Source organism: Geospiza fortis, unplaced genomic scaffold (assembly GCF_000277835.1).
Source record: "Geospiza fortis unplaced genomic scaffold, GeoFor_1.0 scaffold162, whole genome shotgun sequence".
In the NCBI taxonomy this organism is placed as follows: Eukaryota; Metazoa; Chordata; class Aves; order Passeriformes; family Thraupidae; genus Geospiza; species Geospiza fortis.
In genome coordinates this window covers 108614-116203 of record NW_005054316.1, presented here as the reverse complement: position 1 = coordinate 116203, position 7590 = coordinate 108614, and positions in this window count along the sequence as shown.

Below are 7590 nucleotides of genomic sequence, written 5' to 3'. Positions count from 1 at the left end.
GATCCCCATGGTGCCCCGCGCGGCCGGGGCAGCGCATTCTCGCCGGCAACCCTCACGGCCTTCCTCACGGCCGGCGTGACAGAGACAGAGCTCGTGGATAACAAGAGGAACGTGACATTTATAAACGTTAAATACGCAGAAATCAAAAGGCCCGCAGAGTTTTAACAGGACAGTGGACTGTACCCAACGCCGTGAGAGGAAAGGGGCAGGGAGGGGCTGACGAGGGTCTCTGCTTGCCGAGATTCAAGTGGGGCACAGATGTTGTTGCTACTGCACTGAAACCCCGAGGTTAATGTAATAACCGATGGTCAAAGTTACAATTATGTGATACATGTCCTGTTTCTTGTCAGTTATCATAAGGGGCTGCTTGCATAAATAATAACAAAAATTCCAGTAAGATGCAAATGTAGGCCAATATCTACCAGACAGAAGTTTCTACATGCCATTTGGGAGGCCAGTATCTACCCAACAGAAGTTCTTTTTCTACATGTCCTTTGGAAGGCCAATATCTACCAGGTAGAAGTTTCTTTTTCTACATGCCATTTGGAATCATGTGCAGTTCTTAGATAGTTAGATCGGTTTGGTGGATGACTCATAGAAAGCAATGTTTCCAGACAGTCGACAGCAAAGTTTAAATTCAGTGCGTTCTGGAAAGAGCACATGTGAATTACAAGTTCTCAGCTAAGAAATGCGTAGAAATAACTAGGCCACAGTGATAGCATAAGATGTTTTAATGTTGAAAATATTGATTGAATTCTGCTTTGCCAATTCTTTTTTCACTCCGCGATTCTGACTACATATGACACACTCCACAAGTTTTAAATCCAACTGCAATTAGAATCCATTTGGATTAGGTTCACTTCTCTTAATAATATGTTCTTCTATCACTTCTGACATTTCTTTTTCTGTCAAACTGCTGTGCTCATGGGAAGAACAGTAATCAGAGTAGACAATGTAATGTACCAATATAATTCAAAATCTTACATGCAATTCAATTAAAAATACTTTGGACTATTTTCTGTAAATTAAAAATAGTTAAAAATAGTTAAGGTGAACCTCAGAGTCAGAAGCACTGGAGCCAATGAACTTGTCTTGAAGGAAGCCAGCGCTATAGAACTCTTCCCCAGCTCAGATTTTCCTTTTCAATCCCTTCACCTGAAAGGAAGGATACTTTGGAATTGAAGAGTTAGCACAACATGCCTTAACATTCAGTTTATTACAAATGTCTTCAGCCATGGATGAACCAGTGTGACCCACCCTCATGACATCTCATAACTTCTATAAAATAACAGAAGCTTGATACCATGAGTCAAAGGCTTTGTTGATTTCAGTAGAGCTATCTCGACTTAAAACTGGCTAAAGATACCAATCTTTAAGTTCAACAGTGTCTCTTGGAAGAAAGTAGTCAGATGGTAACATTTTGGTGGGTTATTCCCTTGAAGAATACCGTACTATTGCAGTTTTATTTCCCATAGGTACCAGATGAAACAGGGAAGCAGCACTGCATCATGGTTAGCTGACTTGTATTAATATAGAGAATTCTTTTCTTTCACAAGTAGCTCCTGTATCAGGAGAACTGGTAAGACTAGAAATTACTATGCCAAATCTCTGCTATGTGTTTTTCTTTCTCCTTGAGCAGTTTTGTAACAGTGACTGGCAGAATGCATTTTAAAGAGATCTTGAAGTAGAAAGTATAGCAGAAACATTTTGTTTTCTTTGCAACTTTGTTTTCTGTCATGTAATAAAAAAGAAGAGCCATTATGTATATAGTCCTGTTGACCCCTAACAGAAATTTGAGATAGGTGTCCAAGTTAAAAACCCTGAAGTACCTCTAGAACTGCTTCTTTCTCGACACAGCTCTCCTAAAGAGAGGAAATGGGATCACTGCCTGATGTAAACAGCTAGCCTTTACACAGACAAGTAAAGCAAAATTAAATTTGTCCCTACTGTGCGCTACAATGGGCAAGGACATCTTACAGATTTTTACTAAACTTCCTTCCATGCAGTGTCTGGCACAGCTGGAAGTGTCTTCATGCAGAAAATTAAAATCCTTCGAATGGAAACCAGCACTTTGCTGAAGCTCACTATCAGACCATCAGATTTGGTGATATTAGTAGATTGTGTGTCTGCTTTACACTAATTTTTTCCAAAATTTCAGTAAATTTCTTATTACTGCAACTATATTGTTTTCAGTGCTTAAGAATTTGATTACTTTTATCTCAAAAAGTTGGTTTGGAAGTTAGTTGGACTATGTAATCAATTTCTTAGAAAAGAAATTTGATTTTTCTCTGATAGGTGGCAGCATTACATTCACTGCATCCTTTATTTGTCTTTTATAGAAATTTCTATTATTGGAGTATGTATTTTCATAGCTTTTTTTAGCTTAGTTAAGAAGCCAGACTTTAATACCACCAGCAAATTCATGAACAGTTGAGAGAGGTTTAGAGGATGACTTCCTTAAACCATATTTAGTAGCAGAGGAAATGTTTTTAAAAGCTCCTCATTAATGAGGAAAATATTATATGAATAGTGTTATTAAAGTTATTAAAAACCTAGATTATCTAGTTAACAGTTTTGATATGGGCATCTGCTGATTATGTTAGTGCAGTAGCTATTCTGAACTTAAGCGTGGCTGTGCTGCTTGTGGCAAGTTTTTTTTTATCTCTGGAAACGTAATGTCAGTATAGAGAACAAAAGCATGCTAAACTCCAGTATCCCAGTGCATATTTTTTCCCTTGTGATCTGTTGTTGTCAAATCACACATGCGGGTGCTGCTGAAGCCTCTGCATGGCTTAGCCTGGCCCCTAGAGGCTTCTTGGCACACAGCCCCAGCTGAGTGCAAAGGGCACTTCAGTTTCACTTTCGGAGGCAGGAAAAACTCTCTTAATTTGTACGTAAATCTTCAAATTAGTAGTCCTGCAGTCATTACTACCACTTTAAATTATTCTTGGTTTTTTTTTTTTTGTTTCTGTGGGTGTTTTTTGTTTGTTTGTTTGGGTTTTTAAAATTATTTTTGTTTTTTTACCTCCCAATAACACAGGTGCCTCCAGACTCTCCAAGTCTGTTCAGAACTTGAGCTGTGCCAAGGGTGACTTACTTCAGTTTGGGAATTATACAGAGCTCTCTCTCCATGGATCATTAAGGCATGATCTAGTAGCATTAACAGTATTAACAGCTTGATGCAATAATTAACAGGAAATTGCAACAAGACAAGCAAACTGCTGCCGATAACCACAAACAGCTTGGCATGCTGTGGGAAAGGAGCAGCTGTGCCATCCTATTTAACAAAGAGCCTGAGACGCACAAACTCGAGTCCTCCTGGGACAGGTGAGCAGCCTCTGGGGAATTGTTGCTGTCAATTTATTCATCTTGGTGCTGGACCCCTCTGCACATCAGGTAAGCTATTCCTAGACTTACACAGTACATATGTAGTCTGTTTTTCTGAGAAAAGGGATTTTGAATAATGTTTGACAGTGTTCCTTTCCTCAGTGTTTCTGGTAGCATACAGTAAACTAGCAGGTGAATGTCTATGTTTCAGGGAAGTCTATGGAAACACGAACCATACAGGGCCTTGGATACAATCTTGTTTTATGCCAGTAGCTCTACTAAAAGGACCTTTTAAATGAAAGCTTAAAATGAAACAAAAAAATTCTTTTGTCAAAACCAGAAAAACTATCTGTGATTCTCAGAGATCTGATTCCAGCTCACAGACTTTTATGGGACTTTCAGCCCAGAAAAAAGAGCAGAAGATAGAAGTTTATTTTTCAGGTACAGGCTCCTCAGAGTGCAGTGCAGTGGGCAGGAGAAATTGTCTCTAAAAATCCAGCAGCACTCCCTCATAACAGGAAAATAATATTTTGCTGCATTATTGGGTGAAGTTGCCTACTCCCTTTCTTAGAGTAGGCAGCTGATGGCAGGTGCTTCCACAGAGTTCAATGCCCTCTTCAGTGGCAGTTTGCCCTCTTCAAGTCAGCAAGAACTGTCAGCATCTTGTTAAATTCCAGCTTTTCAAAAAATGGCATAATTAGCGAGGGTTTTAAAATATCTCTGGTCACTTGAAGAGAATGGAGACTTGCAAACTAAAGAAAAGAGTCACTACTTAATTCATTCAATAATACCTATCTATAAAGGCCTTAAGGTAACTCAGTCTGGAGCATAACTAGAGACAGAGCTTGGTAGCAAACAATTTTTATCACTGTCATTATTTTACACAAGCCTGGTCACACAAATGCTGGTCTGGACTGACATAGCCTCTAGTTTATATAACCACATCGATAATACAAAGATATTTCACACAGGTCAATGACATACAGATGTTTTATCAAGTTCTGTTAGAATTTTCTTACATTTCAGAGATGAAAAAAAAAATTCAGATAATTTGCTGGGCTTATTTTCTGGAATCACATAGGGTGATCAAATATTGTTTGTGTTTTCTGGGGAAATGGGGGAGGTCCAGTAGCCTACCATTTCCCTTGCATCTGTTACATCTAGCCATACTAAGTGCCCTGTTAATTTCTGTTTCTCCTATAAGTGTTCTTTGTGCTACGTAGAATAAAACTAAAATAGGTTAATCATTAACTAATTATGCCAATAGTAGCTGAACAGTCTCATGTTTTCCCAGCTGTAGGTAATATATAGTCTGTTTTTTTGCTTTTTTGTAGGTACTGATATATTCCATATTGCTGAGTCTTCTACAGGCAAATTAAAAATATGTATTTATTCCTCCTTTCCATTTTACCTTTGCTTTTGAAAGTCACTGGCACCAAAGATGTTATATTTGGTCATAATAATTTCACAGAATATCAAGTGGGCAACATGAACCTTATTCTCTCTGTCCCACATGGTGGGTCACTGGAACCTAAAGACATCCCTGATCGAGAGGCTGCCTGTTGGGATGCAAAGACATCCTCTTGTATTTTCTCTCATGACTGTCCTCCTGGAAGTATTCAAAATGCTATGAAATGCAAAGTGTCTACCAACCAAGACAGGTATACTATAGAGGTGGCTCAGGCTCTTGCTGAAGAAATCAACAAAATTACTGACGGCTTCTTCCCACATATCGTCATAAATCACCTACAGAGGTTCAAGATGGATGCTAACAGGGAAAAGGAAGAAGCCTCCTTTGGAATTCCCCAAGCAGAACAGGCCTGGGAGGACTATATGGGATTTTTGACCACTGCAAAATCACAGATGTCAGGGGGCCTAATTCTGGATATCCATGGACAAGCACATCCTGAAAGATGGATAGAACTAGGTTACACACTTTCAAAAACTTCCCTTAATTCAGGTGTCTTTTCTGCACTGAATTCCTCAATTAGCCATCTGGCCAGTCAGCTGGTCAATGTGTCTTCTGAGATTTTGATTGCAGGGAACAGAAGTTTGGGTAAATATATTGAAGGACAAAATAAGAGTTATGTTTGTGTGCCTTCTCCATCCAATCCTAGCCCAAATAATGGAAGCTATTATAGTGGTGGGTACATAACAAAGACTTTTGGTTCCCGGAATTCTGGCACCATTGATGCCATTCAGCTTGAGCTGCCCCAGTGGGTGAGGGCAGCTCAAGAGCGTCAGAGATTTTGTAAAGCACTGGCAAGGGCTGTAATGAAATTCTGGCAAACTAACTACTGCAGCCAGCAGAAGCACAAACTTCTGCCATGCTGAAAGAGGCTGTCCTGTTGAGATGTCTTTGTTAATAGAGTAGTGATCTGGAACAATCGAACAACTCATTCACCTGGAACATTGAAGTGCAATATAATTGTGGATGCTGGTAGAAAGAAACCGTCCTGCAAAGGAATGCATCAACATAGAGGAAATCAACAGTTAATACCAACAAATCCAACCCAGAAATTAACACACCTTTGTACTAGACCCAGCATTGAAATGACTGCTCTAAGATGAGTGGGTGCAAGCATCACTTGCCTGTGCTTAATTTCTTTCCAGTCTCATGATAAATAACTAATCTTCTTCTAATAAATTCTGTGCAATGCCTTAGTGGATTATCTGTTCAAAGAAATGAAATGTCTCTGCTTTTCTTTTGAAACTTAAGAAAGACAGTTGGATAATATCAATGTATAAAATGTTTGGGGCCAGGACCAGATTCCGTTTGGTGCTTATAAAGCCCTAGGGTTTGGAAGTAAACAGTAATGCTGAGCAACGACATGCAGTCTGATCTACCCCAGTTTTTTTTTAATATAACGAATTATGAAAAAAAGATCTGGTAGCACTTATAGCACTCTAACTTTGTCACACTTTAAATAGTGTTACAATAAGGTAGTGACTGGGTGGAAGGCTGATAAAGATAGCACACACACATCATGCATTTTGGACAGTTTTCCTTACAGTATGATCCCCTTCTTTCCCTTCTGTGAGCTTCTCCATTATTTCACTCACTATAGGATTAAACACTTGATTTTTACTGGCAATAGCATTACATTATGGAGCTTCTGCAAAGTGGAGAATACAGTGGCATGAATAGCCATGACTACAAGTCAACTCCTAGAAAACATGGGCAATTAATAAAGAAAACTGAAGCAAGAAAGAAGCAAGACTGAAAAGGGTATCACTTGAAAATTAAGAACCTCTGAAATCCTAGCACTGCTAAAAGTTTGGTAAAAAGAAATTATTGAGTAAATAGTCAGTTTTGAGGAAGTAAATAGTCAATAAACTATTGAAGAGAAGTGGGATATCTCCATCTTGCAACCACCGTAAAATAATTTAGGGTGTTTATTAGGGACAATGCCAAAGAGAAATACTACATTACCTATGATAAAACATAACACATATGAGCATCAAAATAAATGGGTAAGGATCTCTTTGAACCTGAAATGTGCATTTTTAATAGTCTTTGAAGACTAGGCAATTTTTAGGTAATTGAAAGAGATTTTTGTAGCTTTCAAAATGATACAGGACTCAGAATTGCAAGAATGTTACCTTTCATATGCTAACTGCTAAATCATGGGTGAGATGGAGTGAACACAAGTAGTAAATGGCAAATCAGACTTTATTTGGTGCCACTTGGTTTGTCAGACAAGTCTGATTTTGGTTTTGATCACAAGGTTGGCCAGTGTGGTGGGCTGACCCTGGAAGACACTGAGTGCCTGCACAGTTTCTTACTTGCTTCCTTACTTCTCCCAGTGGGATGGAGAAGAGATGTGGAAGAGCAGAAGTGAGAAAATTCTTGGGCTGCAATGAAGACAGCTTAATAGGTGAAGCAAAGCTGCATGTGCAAGTAAAGCAAAACAAATGATTCAAGCACTGCTTACCACCAGTAGACAGATGTTTGTTTAGCCACCTCCTGCGAAACAGGGCCTCAACACACATAATGGGAAGACAGCTTGGGATGACAAACACTATAACCATGAACATCTTGGTTCCCTCCCCCATTCCATGAAGATGTTATATGGTACATATACAGGTACATACCTGTCCCAGGTGCGTCCCTTCCCAGCTTACTCACTGGGTGTGGGAAAAAAAGCACCTTCCTGTTGTGCTGGCATTGCTCAGCAATAGCCAAAACACTGGTGTGTTATCAGCACTTCTATTTACTAATCCAGGACACTGCACCATAGAGGCTGCTATGGAGAAAATTAC